Source organism: Lithobates pipiens, unplaced genomic scaffold, assembly GCF_037356315.1.
Source record: "Lithobates pipiens isolate NorthernLeopardFrog02 unplaced genomic scaffold, aLitPip1_a1.2 Scaffold_1, whole genome shotgun sequence".
In the NCBI taxonomy this organism is placed as follows: Eukaryota; Metazoa; Chordata; class Amphibia; order Anura; family Ranidae; genus Lithobates; species Lithobates pipiens.
In genome coordinates, this window is record NW_027507685.1 from 139179892 (window position 1) to 139197034 (window position 17143).

A 17143-nucleotide genomic window follows, 5' to 3' on the forward strand; every position below is an offset into this window, starting at 1 on the left:
ATTTACTTATTGTATGTGCACTGCAAGTTCTAGATCTGAAAGGGATTTGGAAGGAAAGAAAATGCATTTTTGCTTGCACACGATTTGATAATAGAAATCAGCAGAGCTTCCCTTCAAATCTCAGATCTTGCAGTGCACAACATCCTATTTTCCTTTAGTAAATCATCCCCTATCTGCTTAAGCTGATCTAAATCCTGTATAATAATAATAACACACAAATAATTCTAATTCCATGTGTCTTTTTATTGAACACACCTATTAAACATTCACAGTGCTGGAGGAAAAAGTAAGTGAACCCATGGACTAATTACTTAAAAAAAAAAACGCTAAGTAGAATCGGTAGTTTGCACACCTGGATTCCAAATAATGAAATTAGTTTGGAGGAGTAGTTTAGAGCTACTTTGATTGACCACTTAAAGACCAGGCCTTTTTCTGAAAATTACTTAGAACCCCAAACATTTTATTTATATATATATATATATATTTTAGGAGACCCTAGAGAATAAAATGTCGGTTGCTGCAATATTTTATGTCACACTGTATTTGCGCAGCGGTCTTTCAAACGCTTTAAAAAAATGTGAAAGCTGATGTTATGCCAAGTAAATAGATACCTAATATGTCACGCTTTAAAATTGCCTACACTCGTGGAATGGCGACAAACTAAGGTATGTAAAAATATCCATAGGCGACGCTTTAAATTTTTTTACAGGTTACCAGTTTAAAGTTATAGAGGAGTTCCAGTGCTAGAATTATTGCTCTCCCTCTAATAATCGTGGTGATACCTCACATGTGTGGTTTGAACACCGTTTACATATGTGGGCACGACTTTCGTATGCGCTTGCTTCTGCGTGCAAGCTCGGAGGGAGGGCGCACTTAAAAAAATTAAAAAATGTCTCTCTAATTTATTTTACTTTTTTGGAGCCAAAGTCAACAGCTTAACTTTTTTTATTTTTATACTGTCCCTCTCAAAAAAAAAAGTAATCACTTTAATTACTATTACAAGGAATGTAAACATCCCTTGTAATAGAAATAAGGATGACAGGTCCTCTTTATTGAGAGATCTGGGGTCAAAAAGACATCAGATCTCTCATTTACCTTTAAAAAATTGACATTTTGTCTTTAAGAGGGGAAGAAAAACATCCCTTTTAAGGCTGAAGGGCCGAAGTGATGTCAGACGTCGTTCTGGTCCTCCAAGGGCATAGAGCAGAGTGGGGGCTATCTTGCCCTCACTCGGCTATCTGTTTTGGCTGCATTGGATTGTTTCCCGGGTTATCGATAGGAAGCTGCAGGGGGGTTCACCTCTTCCACGACTCTATAAAAGTGATCTTGCGTCGGTCTTGGCCGCTGAGACCACTTTTATCTGAAAGCTGGCCACCTGCTCTAAATAATGATACCAAGGTTATTGCAGCTAGCTGCTGCCGTAACCCTGGTATTTAACATCAGAATAATGACGTACATTTACAGTTAGGCGGTCGGCAAATGGTTAATAAGAGACACTCAAACATTTTAAGATTGCTGTTCATAAGAAGCATCAGCTAGTGTGAACCATGCATCACAAAAAGTAGCTCTCGAAGATAAGTGATCAAGAGTGGTTGATCTGCATAAGGCAAAGCAATCTTAAGTGTTTAGGCAGCCATCAGTCAACAGTTAGACAATTTGTTTGTTAACCTCCCTGGCGGTATGATTCAGTCGGGAATTAGGTGCTGAAAGCGGTACAATTATTTTGCACGGAAATCTGGCTTTTATTTTGTAGTCCTGTAATTCTTAGGAATAACGCTCTTAAATCTGTTCAAACCAGAGTCTAGCAGACATCCCGGGTATGATAAAGTTTATAATATAATAAAGAATAATAAAAATTATTCAATAATATAATCAAATCCAAAAACACTGAAAAATTGACACTTTTTGGTTGCTATGGACAATCTCCAAATTCCAGGCAGAAAAAACTGTATTTATAATATAAAAGTGCATGCAGGGCATTGCACAGACCACTAGGGACAAAGGGGGTGTGTATTTTTTAATACAGCACTGTAATCTGTAAGATTACAGTGCTGTGTGTGTTTTGTGTGTTTTTACTTTTTTGAATTTGCCGCCGTTCTCCGCTCCCGTACGCCGTAACGTCGCAGGGAACGGAGCTCGGCGGCATTCGGCACTGTGAATCGAGCGGAGGACGGCTCGATCACACAGCGCGGCGGACATCGCTGGATCCAGGGGACAAGGTAAGTAACTCTCCCTGTGTCCTCCCCTGCATCGAGCGAAGCCATCCCGAGTCTGGCTCGGGGTTACCGCTCCTATCAGTATATTCCTACCCCGAGCCAGACTCGGGATTACCGCTAGGGGGGTTAATGGAGACAGTTTAGTTCTGTGGCTACTCTTTATAGAAGTAGGTGCCCAGCCAAGATGACTCCCAAGACACAACACAGAATCCTCAATGAGATAAAGAATAACCCACGAGTAACAACTAAGGCTTGGAGACATCACTGTAACTGGCAAACATCACTGTTTATGAGGTTACCATACGTAAGTCTTTGAACAGGCAGGGTGTGCATGGCAGAACACCATGGAGGAAGCCATTGCTCTCCAAAAATAACATTGCTGCGCGTCTGAAACACCGTTAGTAAAATATTTTTTATACTGATAAAACAAAGGTTGGGAAGAATAGTCAGCATTATGTATGGCAAAAAAAAGATACAGCTTGCCAACATCAAAACATTATCCCACCTGTGAATTGTGGTGGGGGAACATCCATATTTGTGCTTGCTTCACTGCCTCAGGGCCTGGACCGCTTGCCATCATTGGGGAGGGAATGAATTCCCAAGTTTACCAAAATATCTTGCAGAATAATGTGAGGGTGGCTGTCCGCCAGCTGAAGCTTAGTAGAAGATGGGTAATGCAGTAGGACAATGACGTTAAGCATCAATGTAAATACAGACTGGCTTCACAAAAATAAAGTTCAACTTTTGGAGGGGGCCATTTAGAGCCCAGACCTGAACCCCATAGAGATGCTGTGAAATTTCCTCAAGAGTGCCGTTCATACCAGGCAACCTACAAATGTGTTTGAGCTGAAGCAGTAAAGAGCAATGATTGCTCCTAAACATTGTGCAGGTCTGATCCAGAGCTACCAAAAGCACTTGCTTGAAGTCATTGTTGCCAAAACAGGTTCAACCAGCTTTTAACTCCAAGGGTTCACTTTCTTTTTGCTCCAGCAATGAATGTTTAATTGGTGCGTTCAATACAGACATGAGAAATTAGAATTATTTGCATGTTATCAGATTAAGCACATTGTGTTTGCCTATTGTTGTGACATTCTATGGAAAATTACTGAATCAAACCAGTTCAAGGGGGTTCACATACTTTTTCATGCCACTGTATCTGCATAAGGTTCTTCCCACAGTTCAAAACATGGTAGTAGCTTAATTAGATTTATTCCTAAGTGGCTCTATGTATGGCTTATCTCCTTGACTATGTAGAAGCATTAAATTGTAAGTATCTTCAGGGAAAGAGAAAGAAATTTCTATTTCATTGCTCTGCTGAGCCTGCAGTTGGGTTTTTTAGATCCACACACAAATACATGGGCCAGCTTAGACCAGTTAACCTACCATTATGTCCAAACAGGCACAGAGAGAACATGCAAACTCCATTGGGGTAGTGTCTAAGATTCAAACCAAGGACCCCAGGCATAAGTTCTAACCATTAAGCCACGGTACTGCCTGCCGCAAGGCTTATAAATTATTCACCGATCAGCCATAACTTTATGACCACCTACAGGTTACGTGAATAACATTGATTATCTTGTTACAATGGCATCAGAAAGTCGAGTGGGATATATAAGCCAGCAAGTAAGCATGTTATCCCTTAAGTTGATGTGTTGAAAGCAGAAACAATGGGCGTCCACGGTTTGCTGTGTATGGATCTGCATAGCCGCAGACCAGTTAGGGTGCCCATGCTGACCCGTGTCCACAACAAAAGAGCCTACAATGGACAAGTGAGCATCAGAACTGGACCACGGAACAATGGAAAAAGGTTGCCTAGTCTGATGAATCATGTTTCCTTTTACATCATGCAAATAGTCGGGTGCATGTATATCACTTACCTGGGGAAGAGATGGCACCAAGATGCAGTATGGGAAGAAGGCAAGCTGGTGGAGGCAGTGTGAGGTTTTGGGCAATGTTCTGCTGGGAAACCTTGGGCCCCTCCATTCATGTTGATGTTACTTGACACATATCACCTACCTACACATCGTTGCTGATCAGGTACACCCCTTAGTGAAAACGGTATTCCCTAAGGACTATGGCTTCCTTCAGCAGGGTAATGCGCCCTGTCACACTGCATAAATGGTTGCATAATGGTTTGAGGAATACAACAAATTTGAGCTGTTGACTTGGCCTCCAAATTCTCCAGATCTCAATCCAATCAATCATCTGGCTGTGCTGGAAAAAATAAATCTAATCCATAGAGGCCACACCTCACAACTTACAGGATAGATACCACAGCATACCTTCAGAGGTTTAGTAGTGTTCATACCTCGATTGGTCAGGGCTGTATTGGCAGCAAAAGGGGCTGTTTTGGCAAAAGGGGGCCTTCTCAATATTAGCTGGGTGGTTATAAAGTTATGGCTGATTGGTGTATATGTACATTATTAAATAAGCAATCTCTGCTTCCTTCTAATTAGTGCTATAGAGTGTTCAAGTCTTAAGGCTGGTGTGCATTTTGGCCAATTCATGCTGAAACAGCCAACATTCGAACCATGGGTATTCCTATTGTCACCACCCGACCCAATAACATTTGATTCTTCCAATGATTTTGTCAAAAGTGCTAGCTAAAAATTACCAAATAACAGTGCTTGCATCCAAATAGATGTAGGCACTGTTTGGGCATTATTTATGACAGCTGCTGGACAGGGCAGATTCATCCATCTGTGCTGTTTTGCATATCTCTTCTTCAGCCTGAAACTTTGTGTATGACCAGCTTTTCTGATCCTGTTATCTCACAGCAAGTCTAACAGACTGGGCCTTATGCCGCGTACACACGATCAAACAAGCGGGTGGAAAAGTCCGGCAAACTCAAGTCCGCCAGACAATCCCCCTGTGTGTAGCCTCCGGCATATTTTTTGACCCGAAAGTACGGCGGACTTAGAAGTTTTGCACTCCAATCTTCCCGCCGGACTCGCATTTCGGCGGACAATCCGGCCGTGTATGCGCCAGTCCGCCGTACTTTTGAAATGAGCGGACTTTTCCCGCCTCGAGCGGGTCTCCAGGTAGGCGGGGCCCGCGAAGGAGACGCCGCTGGCCCCGCCACCTGGTATGGACTTAAAGGGGAACCCCAACGCCGAAAAAAATCGGCGTGGGGGTCTCCCCAAAGTCCACAACAGACCCTTGTCCGTGCACGCTACCCGGCCGGCCAGGAAAGGAGGGGCGAGCGAGCGCCCCCCCCCCTCCTGAGCCGTACCAGGCCGCGTGCCCTCAACATGGGGGGTGCCTTGGGGAAGGGGGGGCCGCGAGGCCCCCCCACCCCAAAGCACCTTGTCCCCATGTTGATGAGGATAAGGGCCTCTTCCCGACAACCTTGGCTGTTGGGGTCTGTGGGCGGGGGGCTTATCGGAATCCGGGAGCCCCCTTTAATAAGGGGGCCCCCGGATCCCGGCCCCCCACCCTATGTGACTGAGTATGGGGTACAATGTACCCCTACCCATTCACCTGTAAAATAAAGTACAAAAAAAAAACACAACACACAAGATAAAATAATTTATTGCACAGCTCCGGGGGTCTTCTCGCCGGACTCCTCCGCTATCTTCTTGTAACTGTTTTACTAGCGGAGGAGCCCGGCATTCTTCTTCGTTGCCGCGGCCTCTTCTTCCGACTTCGGGGGTCTTGTCCCCCTCTTCGGTTCTTCTGCCGGGCCACCGCGCCTTCTTATAGCTCTTTTACAGGCGGTGGCCCGGTCTTTTGTCGCCGCTGCCGCCTTCCGTTCTTCTTCTTCTCCTGGAGATGTTGACTCAACGTTCTCTCCGGCCGCAATGCAAGGGACGCGCTGCGCTGCCACTTATATAGGGACAAGGGGCGGTGTCACATGGGTTGATGTCACATGGCGACAGTCCCAGCATCCTCCGGGACTGTGACATCGTACGGGGGCGGGGTCACCATGTGACACCAACCCATGTGACACCAACCCATGTGACACCAACCCATGTGACACCGCCCCTTGTCCCTATATAAGTCGCAGCGCAGCATGTCCCTGGCATTGCGGCCGGAGAGAACGTCGAGTCAACATCTCCAGGAGAAGAAGAAGAAGAACGGAAGGCGGCGGCGGTGGCGACAGAAGACCGGGCCATCGCCTGTAAAAGAGCTATAAGAAGGCGCGGTGGCCCGGCAGAAGAACCGAAGAGGGGGACAAGACCCCCGAAGTCGGAAGAAGAGGCCGCGGTGACGAAGAAGAATGCCGGGCTCCTCCGCTAGTAAAAGAGCTACAAGAAGATAGCGGAGGAGTCCGGCGAGAAGACCCCCGAAGACGGAAGACCCCCGGAGCTGTGCAATAAATTATTTTATCTTGTGTGTTGTGTTTTTTTTTTTGTACTTTATTTTACAGGTGAATGGGTAGGGGTACATTGTACCCCATACTCATTCACATAGGGTGGGGGGCCGGGATCCGGGGGCTCCCGGATTCCGATAAGCCCCCCGCCCGCAGACCCCGACAACCAACGGCCAGGGTTGTCGGGAAGAGGCCCTTGTCCTCATCAACATGGGGACAAGGTGCTTTGGGGTGGGGGGGGCCGCGCGGGCCCCCCTTCCCCAAGGCACCCCCCATGTTGAGGGCACGCGGCCTGGTACGGCTCAGGAGGGGGGGGCGCTCGCTCGCCCCTCCTTTCCTGGCCGGCCGGGTAGCGTGCTCGGACAAGGGTCTGTTGTGGACTTGGGGGGGACCCCCACACTGATTTTTTTCGGCGTTGGGGTTCCCCTTTAAGTTCATACCAGGCGGCGGGGCCAGCGACGTATCCTTCGCGGGCCCCGCCTACCTGGAGACGCGCTCGAAATGAGCGGACTTTGCTCCGCGTGTGTGGGCGAGTCCGTTCATTTCAAAAGTAGGGCGGATAGTACGGCGGACTTAGTACGCCGTATTAGTCCGCTGAAAAAGTGCTGTGTGTGGGCAAGTAGCCCGTTCGGAAAGTCCGACGGACAGTCTGGCGGGAAGTCCGTCAGACTAAGTACGTCGGACAAACGGCTACGTGTGTACGCGGCTTTAGTGATTAAAAACATTAGATGCTCTTCAGACCCTAGTGATGTGAAACCCCAAAGCCACAGACACCAGAGATCTAGTTTACAACATAGGAGACCATGGAGATCTAGGCTGCCTTGGCTCTAGGCCGCATGCCTACAACATAGGAGACCACAGAAATCCAGGCTGCATTGGCTCTAGACCACATGTCTACAACATAGGAGACCACAGAGATCCAGGCTGCATTGGCTGTAGGCTAAATGTTTACAACAATAGGAGACCATGGAGATCTAGGCTGCATTGGCTTTAGGCCACAAGTCTACAACATTAGAGACCACAGAGATCTAGGCTGTGTTGGCTCTAGGCCACATGTCTACAATATAGGAGACCAGGGATATCCAGGCTGCATTGGCTCTAGGACACATGTCTACAACATAGGAGATCATGGAGATCTAGGCTGCATTGGCTCTAGACCACATGTTTACAACATATGAGACCATGGAAATCAAGGCTGCATTGGCTCTAGGCCATATGTTTACAACATAGAAGATCACAGAGATCTAGTCTGCATTGGCTTTAGGCCACATGCCTACAACATAGGAGATCTAACCTGCATTGGCTCTAGGCCACATGTCTACAACATAGGAGACCATGGAGATCATGGCTGCATTGACTCTAGGTCACATGTCTACAACATAGGGCTTATTTAATTGAAAAGTTTGTAAACACCTGTAATGCTTCTGATAACCACACACTTGTAAGCTAAGCTACCTAGGCTTTAGCTCATATGAGCCTGGCAGTATGGATAAGCTCTGGCATGTTTGGATCCTAGTCCACACCCACCTAAGTGACCCACTAGGAAGCCGTTACTGTACTGGGCCACTCATCTGCAACTATGACATTCCCCACCTCGCACCCGCATAAGGGGTGTGCATATGTGTGGCTTCGGGGCAGCAAATGCCTTGGCAACTTATGATTGGCCCAGTACAGTGACAACCTTCGGGCAGGTTCAATCAGATGGGTCCAGACTAGGATCCGAACACTCCTTAGCTCATCCCTACTTGGAAATAGCTGTTTTGTATTTATGGTAAGAAGAGGTACCTTTTCCACCCACAAAATAAATTGTGTTTGGTATTTCTTGTACATGCACATTTATTTTGTGTGAATATTAATGTCAGATCCGCTATGGCATTGTGCTGCCATCTTGGATAGAAACAATGCTCACTGAAGTTCTTCCTTCAAGCACTGACTTCTTACTCTGGCCGGTCCTTGAATGTCCTTCATTTCCCCTCCACTGGCAGGAGACGGTGGAGTTTGATGCCGCTTCTCCGCGGCTCTGGCACTCTTCAGCAGCAGCCAGTTTGTGGCCTCCATCGCACAGGCAGCCAGCCTGCTGCATGCTACAGAAGGCTGCGCAATTAGCTTTCTAATAGTGGCAGCTGTTGATCGGAGGACGTGTGAAGCTTGGAGCCTTCCGACCCACCACCAACTTGTAAATTACAGCTATCTGGAGTAATTAGTGCCGAAAAAACAGCTTAGCCGACTGCAGAAAGAGAGGCGGAGCAATGCTTAACCCCTTCAGTGCCACGGAGGAGGCTCCCAGGGCTCGTCTTTGCCCTTTGCTTTTTCTAAGCTAAGCAGAAAATCCAGGAATATAGCTTTTACCTGTCTCCTGCTTTTTTATATCTTAACCATTGGGTAGAATAACACAGCAGAAAATGTTTGTCTGCAGCAGGATATTACCGTATGGTTTTTTTTTTTTTTGTCCATTGTGAAAAATGAAATATGCATCACACACTATGCAATTTTATCCTACAGCGAATCCCACCCTGTCAAAAGTCGGAGATTTATTATTCCCAACCACCCTGCTTATCCAGATTCTGAAACTTAGGGTGACGAATGACCTGAAGTACAGCAGATGGTCATGCTTTAGGAGCCCACAGCAGCCGCTGCCATGAACTGATGCCTAGGCTGAATGGGAGGAATTAGCAAATCACAATTTTTAAGGTGGCCATAGATGGATCAAACATCAGGCGGTTGACTATGGCTGTTCTCGTTCGCGTTCAAGAGGAGTAAATCTAATCTCTCACCAGCGCTTGCAGCCAATAAAAATTTGGATTGAAAGTGAAAACTGATCTGTGTATGGCCAGCTTCATCCTTTCCAGAGATCAGATGACCTTATGTCTAGGCATTTGATCATATGATCTCTCGTACCTGCCTTTCAACAGAGGTCAGATATCCAAATATCTAAGCATTTGATCACATGACAGGAAGGATTAGCCAATCTGAACTCAGATTCTGCTCATTAACAGATATCACATGACCAAATACCTATGTATTGGCTCACATAACCAATCCACTGTGGGATCACAGAGCAGTGTTTTCTGGTCAAGGACTTTCAAGGAGTGGTGTGTAAAGTAACAATGGGCTGTCAACCTTTAAGTTCCTTATAATGTCTGCTGTTGGAAATTGATAAAAAATCGTTATTGTTGCGTCTGTACTACCCTGGCTCACAATCCAATAGAAACAGTATTTTTATAGTAGACTTGTATCCTAGCTGGAGTTTACCTTTAATCAAAATTGCCTTGTGCTCAAATGGGATTGGCACAGTGTCTGGCCGTGACATTGTTGAAGTAATGGCCAAATTATGCTTATAAACACTTCGGATTCAAATATTGGCGGCGACCGTTTCTCAGCCAGATTCCGCTTGAAATTGCAGGCACCGTTACGACTTTGACTCGTCTTGACGTTTCAGATTTAGTTCCGCTCGCTTGAGCTTCCTCCGTCAACCCCGGATGGCGCAGATGGAAGTTAGCTTGCTCTGGTGCCCGCCTGTCAGCCGGATTAAAATGACTCATTTATTTGCCGTCGAAGCTCACCAAGTATGGCAGCTAGCGGGGCGAACAGGGGCCTCGGAGCCTCCGCCAGAGAAATCCAGGCAGCCGTCTCGCCCTTTCCGTCCTGCCAAAAGTCATTATTGCTGAACGCGGAGAGCCACCAGCGGGGAGGCATCCCCCGCCGTTACAGCGACAGATTGGGCTGCGTAATAAAGTCAGGCTGAGGCGAGCAAGGGAGGCCAAGGCACTTGGCTGAAGGTGCCAGAATATGGCAACATGAGTTAGCCTGGCTGAGTAAACAGTAAAACATTTTCTAAATGACCTTTTTGCATCTCGCCCCCCTCCTCTTCACACCCACGGTAAAGATGAGCTGTAGATGGGCACCCTGCCAGTGTTGGGCAAGGTGGCTGCACTAAATACTGCTGCAGTCTGGGATTGGACGAGCGGAGTGTCAGCTTCGTGATTCACCCCATGCTGATGCTGCAGCTCTGGCGGTACACTCTGTAAATGTGCTTGTGACTAGTGCTGCTTCCCAAGATCATTTCTCTTTTTATATCATTAGCTAGCTTTCAAGGAAACATGCTACAAGACAAATACAAGGCTTGACTTTTCTGATCTCCTTCTAGAAAAATCTAGTTTGTTGGCTGTCATTCTGATCCTCTGACTTTCACCTTTTAGTCTTTGACCTGGGACATGAATGCATTGTGACTTTACCTGCTGCATGCTCATTCCAGCTTTAACAGATGTAAATCAAACGATTGTTTTCTGTTGAGCAGGGATGGACACGTTGATTTAACCACTTCATGTATAGACACTTTCACCCCCCTTCCAGTCCAGGTCATTTTTCAGCTTTCAGCGCTGTCACACTTTGAGTGACAATTACACTGTACCCATGTGACATTTTTTGAGACAGATAGAACTTTCCTTTGGTGGTATTTAATCACCACTGGGGTTTTTTTTGTTTTTGTTTTTTTTGCCATATAAACGAAAAAATACTGAAAATTTTGCTTAGTTTATGTTTTGCAAATAAATATTCTTTATTCATAAATGTAGGCCAACATGTATTCTGCTACATTTTTTTAGGTAAAAATAACCCAAAACGGTATATATTATTTAGTGAGTGTGTGAAAGTTATAGAGCCTACAAACTATGGGATATATGTTTGAAAATTGATCAGTTGAGACGCTAAAATGGTGGACGCTGGTATGATGTATGGCAGCGATTAGAATGCTGGTTTGGGGTATGGCAGTGATCAGGACATTGATATGAGGTATGTCGGTGATCAGGGCACTGGTATGGTGTATGGCGGTGATCAGGGCACTGGTATAGTGTATGTTGGTGATCAGGGCACTGGTATGGTGGTGATCAGGGTGCTGGTATGACGTATGGCAGTGATCAGGATGTTGGTATGGTGGTGTTTAGGACACTGGTATGGCGGTGATCAGGATGTTGGTATGATGCATGGCGGTGTTATTGTAAGCATTGAGACAGGTGCTGGATGTGTTTATTATGACTACACTGGGGCAGTGATCAGGGACACTGGGGCAGGCTGGCACTGCAGTCTCTGAGTGTACATGCAACCTGATGTACACTCACAATCTGCAGCATCAGTTCTCTCTGCTCTCACAGTGAGAGCAGAGAGAACCGATGCTTACAGTTTGCATTGTTTACTATGTGATTGGACACAGCAATCACATGGTAAAACACCATGTGATCACCCCAACACAACGGTAATGTGATCTCCAGGCTTCCAGGTGCGCTCTTTAAAGTAAAGGGACCTTAAGCCACATCAGCGCTGCTTCCCGTCCGCCATTTATAGGCTTTGGGTGGATAGGAAGCTGTTAAAGAATAAGTTACCCGAACATTTCATATTCCTGATATTTATTTGTTGTACCGTGTATTTATGTTAAATATGATCCTGTTCTCGTATTGCTTCCCTTGTATGAAATACATGATGGTCCTGCCAGTCCCCTTGCTTTGCTATCTCAAACTGATCACACTAGGCATGAGAGCACATCCATCTCATTGTGGTATTTTTTTTTCCTTTCTGGCACAGCCTGCCTGTCCTCCAATGATCAGACTGTGCTGACCGCTGCTGTCAATTAAAGTCAGCTAGCCAATTAGGGGAAAGAGGAGGCGGGGCCTGGGTCAGGGCTCCGTGTCTGACTGTACACAGGGAGCTGTGACTCGGCTCGGGTGCCCCCATAGAAAGCTGCTTGCACTGAACAGAAGGGAAGGGCCAGGAGCACAGAAGAGGGACCAGAGAAGAGGAGGATCTGGGCTGCTCTGTGCAAATCTACTTCAACAGAGGAGGCAAGTATAACATGTTTATTATTTTTATAGGGAAAAAAAAACGAGACTTTAAAATCACTTTAAATTTCCATCAGTGTTTGGCCAGCTTTAGTTTACCAGCGAATAATAATTCAGTTTTGTGTAGATTATAGCAGGTTAAATCACCCACCTACTTCTATCCCTCGGGATTCTAATGGCAAGATTGCAGCACCTGAGTTCTCATCTGTGTACACCTGCTGTGACCATTACAAAGCTCTAATTGATTTTTCATTTGTTACATTACAGAGAGTTCAGCAGGAGGAGTGATACTCCCCTGGGGCAGAGAAGGAGGGGACACCTTGGCAGAGAGGACACAGCTGGGGAGTTTGGTGGGGAAATCTTGCCTGGGAAATCCCTGAGTGAAGGGTAACTAGGTAATAATAAAAAATAATCTAGCATATACAATTGCTACACAAGTCATATTGTAATTGAATGTTATTAAAAATGATGCTTTGTTTTCAATTTGCAATGCTATCATTTTCTGTAGCATGCAATGGAATATGGCTACCTGGAAGCATTCTGTACACAGATGGTGTATGGACACACCCCCTTCCCCGCCCCAGATATGTAATTTCCTGCTTGTGTGATTGGTTTACTAATTCTCTCAGAAGACTGCACTCACGTACAATTTAGATTTTGGGCATCCCCTGCAACAAAATTTTTTAATTTTTGGCGAGATACTCCCAATGAGAAATCATGTCTAAACAGATACAGACCCTGCTACTTTCCCTTTATTAGAATCCTGTAAGTGCAACAGCTTAATAATAATTATAAAGTATCTCCCATTCACATTTACTTTGCATATGGACACCGCTATTTCTTCAGAATAATAAAAGGTAGGAATCTGCAACAAAGTTTGTTAAAATCCTTGTAATGTACATAGATCATCCAGTGGAGTTAAGCTTTAGGAAACTTTTTGGTTTATTAAACTCACCAGCTTCAGCCAATAACTTTCAATTAATGATTTGCCCTTTACGCGTATTAATGAGTTAAAAAAAATGCTCTGTAGTGACCATCAGGGATCTGTCATTTAGCACTTTTTCCTATTGTATATTAACCACTTGCTTACTGTTAACAAATTTTGCAAACAGGTAATTTTTCATTGATGTACGCTGGTGGGCACTGATAGGCGGCACTGATGGGCATCGATAAGGCTGCACTGATAGGCGGTACTGGTGGGCACTGATAGGTGGCATTGGTGGGCACTGATGGGTGGCACTGATTGGCGGCATTGGTAGGTGACATTGATAGGCAGCACTGCTAGGTGGCACTGTTTGGCACCACTGGTGGGCATTAATAGGTGGCACTGATGTACTGTGGCCACTGATTGGTGGACACTGATTTGTGGCAATGCTTGCTGGTGGGCACAGTGGCTCTACCGAAGTCACTGCAAACGGAAGCTGGCGATCGGCTTTTTTTCTTCTCGCACTGTCAGCGTGAGAAGAAAATAAAACCGATCACCAAGCCTCTGTTTACATCACGTGATCAGCTGATCACGTGGTAAGGGTCCATTATCGGCCCCTTACTCGGATCTGTGATCACCACAGTGCACGCAGCGTGACCCCTACAGGGGGGCGTGGCCAGCTTTGAAAGGATAGGACGTCAGGAGATGGACTCTGGGCAAAGCAGATCTGCTCTGTAGCCATCATTCGGCTATAGAGGGGATCTGAACAGATTAACAGGCATGCTTTATCAAAAAGGGAAACCCCACAATGAAAAAAAGTGTTCGCCCAACCCAAATACTTTTACCAGTATTCAGGCCCCTTTCCCATGGAGCAAATTCTGTTCAGATCAGCAGGAGATCAGCTCACAGATCTCCTGATGATCGGAGCAGAGCGGGTGGATGATACCTCTGTGTCCGCTCAGTTTCTGACAGAACCTGCTCTGCTGTATGGGTGGCCTGAGTAATAGGACTCTGCTGTCCATTTACACCTGACTACCCTCCGATCTGCTCCGCCTAAAGAGAAGTGGACAAATACCCTTTCTTTTTCTTTTTTTTTTTAGCAGTCCAGATTGCACCCAGAGATAGGTGGGTGTAAACAAACACAAGGCCATTTACACCCACCTGTCATAGGAATGCATGGACATTCCGATCAACTGACAGGCGGACCTGATCGGAACCGCCGAGTGAAAGGGGCGTTCATGCTTTCACCTGTTTTGTGTTTTTTTGTTAATTCCAGTTCAATAAGTTGCAAAAAGATGAGTCCAAGTCTTCTGTCACTTGGCTAAAAGACCTGTATTAAAAACAAATAGTGCAGCGATATATCGCATAAATCCAAAATAGGCATGTAAAATAAAAAAAATGGAAAAAGTACAACACTTTATCACGCAAATAATACCAAAATTACCTAATGTTAATAAAAAAAATCCTCATGTGCTTAAAGGGGAACTACACTACACTTGAGCACCACAAATCAATAACGCTATTTAATTCATGTTTAATGTTTTTAAAGGGGAGAGCCAACTGGGATTTTTTTTTTTTTTTTTTTAAGTCAGCAGCTACAAACACTGTAGCTGCTGACTTTTAATAAGCACACTTACCTGTCCTGGATGCCCGCGATGTCGGCCGCCCGAGGCCGACCATCCCTCAGCTCTCGGGTCCCGGTGCCGCCATTCCAACTAAGGGAAACAGGCAGTGGAGCCTTGCGGCCTCACTGCCCATTTCCTACTGTGCATGCGCGAGTCGTGCAGCGCTTTATGAATGGGGCGCGCTGTGTTCTGGGACACACAGTTCCCAGAACACACCTCGCCCCATTCACTAGAAGACGACGTGAGGAGAAGACTGAAGATCACCGCGGAATAGGAAGAGGCAGATTAGGACGATCTGCCTAGCAACAGGCATTTCTGGTATGTTAAAAAAATAAAATAAAAATAATTCTCCAATTTTTTAGGAACATTTTTAGGCATTTTTTTTTTGAGTGGCCCTCCACTTTAAAGCAAACTCGCCCACCCATGTATTCTTTTTTTTTTTTGCTGAGAAATCCCTTTGAAAACCACCCATCTAGCATTTCTGGTAGTGGCCATCTTGAGTAAGGGCAGATGATTCCTGTCGCATTTACTTCCTGGGATCAATCTACCCTTAGCTTAGGCATTTGGGCAGGAGGGTGTGCTTAGCTGAGAAAACCCTCCTGAAGACTCCTGGGATGTATGACAGCGATTGCCTAGGCAGGAAACCCGAAAGTAACTGAAGAAATGTAAAAAAAAAAAAAAAAAACGTAAAACAAGTAAATGTATACTTTCCTATTTACTAATACAAGCAGCATAAGGATTAAAAATAGTCAATGTTGATTGAGAGAGTGAAGTTGCACTTTACAAATCATCAGTGTATACAAAAAAAGCATCCAAAAAAATTGTCATACATTTCGTAAATAATAAATGGGCATTAATCCTACAGGAAAAAAGATGTCCAAGGTGCAGGTGTAAAGAAATCCAGTAGAAATGTGAGTTCTCAAACAAACACACAATAGCTTATGCAGGCCATACACGGTCGAATTTCGAATGAATTTTCTTTTCAAAATCAGAAAATTTGTTTATTTTGTGATCCGATGATGCCACCATTGATTTTCGAAATTCAGCCGACCAAGCCTTCAATTTCACCTCATGTTGCTACAGAAAAGAATTTTCTCTCCGTAAATTTTCTTTTATCTCCGTACATTTTCTTTTCTTATTACGTTTCTCGCACGATTCTCCCATCATTGATTAGAAAATCGTTCGTTTTTCTAAAAATTTCCAACATGTCCGATTCCTCAAATTTTTTTTTTTTTTCGGCTGTTGCTGCAGCCCACTAATGGTGCGAAATTCATACGAAAATTCTTAGATACGATTTTCGAAAGAAAATTCTTTCGAAATTCGAACCGTGTATGGCCGGCATTAGTTCCAGTGTTCAGACCAATCCAAATTCACCTGTGTGTAAAGAAAAGAAAAATCAGCTGCTTACCAGATAACCATGACCATCACTATTACAGCAAATGGTCAAGCGGCTCTTTCAGGGTTATTAAGGCTATCCCCCAGCCAATGGATCACCTCTGCGCCGGACAATCAGCCACAATAATTCTCAGGGACAAAAGGCAAGAAGCACTTCCATAGCATAAAACCATATTAAAAATTATTTATTGTACAAAAAAAAATCTACACACTTACAATATCCAAGGACCAGAATAGGCTTCACAATGTGTAACCCTGCAGTACAGATGCATAGCGCTCAACCAGTCCCTCGCGGTGTGATGACATCACTCCCAAAGGCCCCACCCAACGTGTTTTGTCATAGATGACATTAGGTGGGCTTGTATCACAAGCTTTTGTGTGAGAAGCTACATTGAATAGGTATACCTAACCACAGAGACCTCCTTGTTTGTATTTGGCTAAAAGGATTGCCCCATAAACAGTGGCACAGTGGTGTAGTGGTTAGCACTCTCACCTCGCAGTAAGAAGGGTCGCTGGTTCGAATCCCAACCATGACACTACCTGCCTGGAGTTTGCTTGTTCTCCCTGTGCCTGCGTGGGTTTCCTCCGAGTACTCCGGTTTCCTCCCACAATCCAAAGACATGCAGGAAGGTTAATTGGCTTCTGTCCAAAATTGTCCCTAGTATATGAATGGAGACCTAGGATTGTGGGCTCCTTGAGGGTAGGGACTGATGTGAGTGTGCAATGTACAGGGATAGGGACAATTGTAGACACTCACTCAGGTTGAACTGGATGGACTGGTGTCTTTATTCAACCTTACTAACTATGAAACTATGATAAACACCACTTCCCATTGGAAA

General features: G+C 45.2%; 1 protein-coding gene across 2 annotated transcripts in view; it reads left to right on the plus strand.

The window, feature by feature from the left end:
• DDX31 (DEAD-box helicase 31) overlaps positions 1 to 17143 on the plus strand; it is a 137681-nt gene that overhangs the window by 39621 nt on the left and 80917 nt on the right. The gene's annotated exons all lie outside the window — the stretch shown is intronic.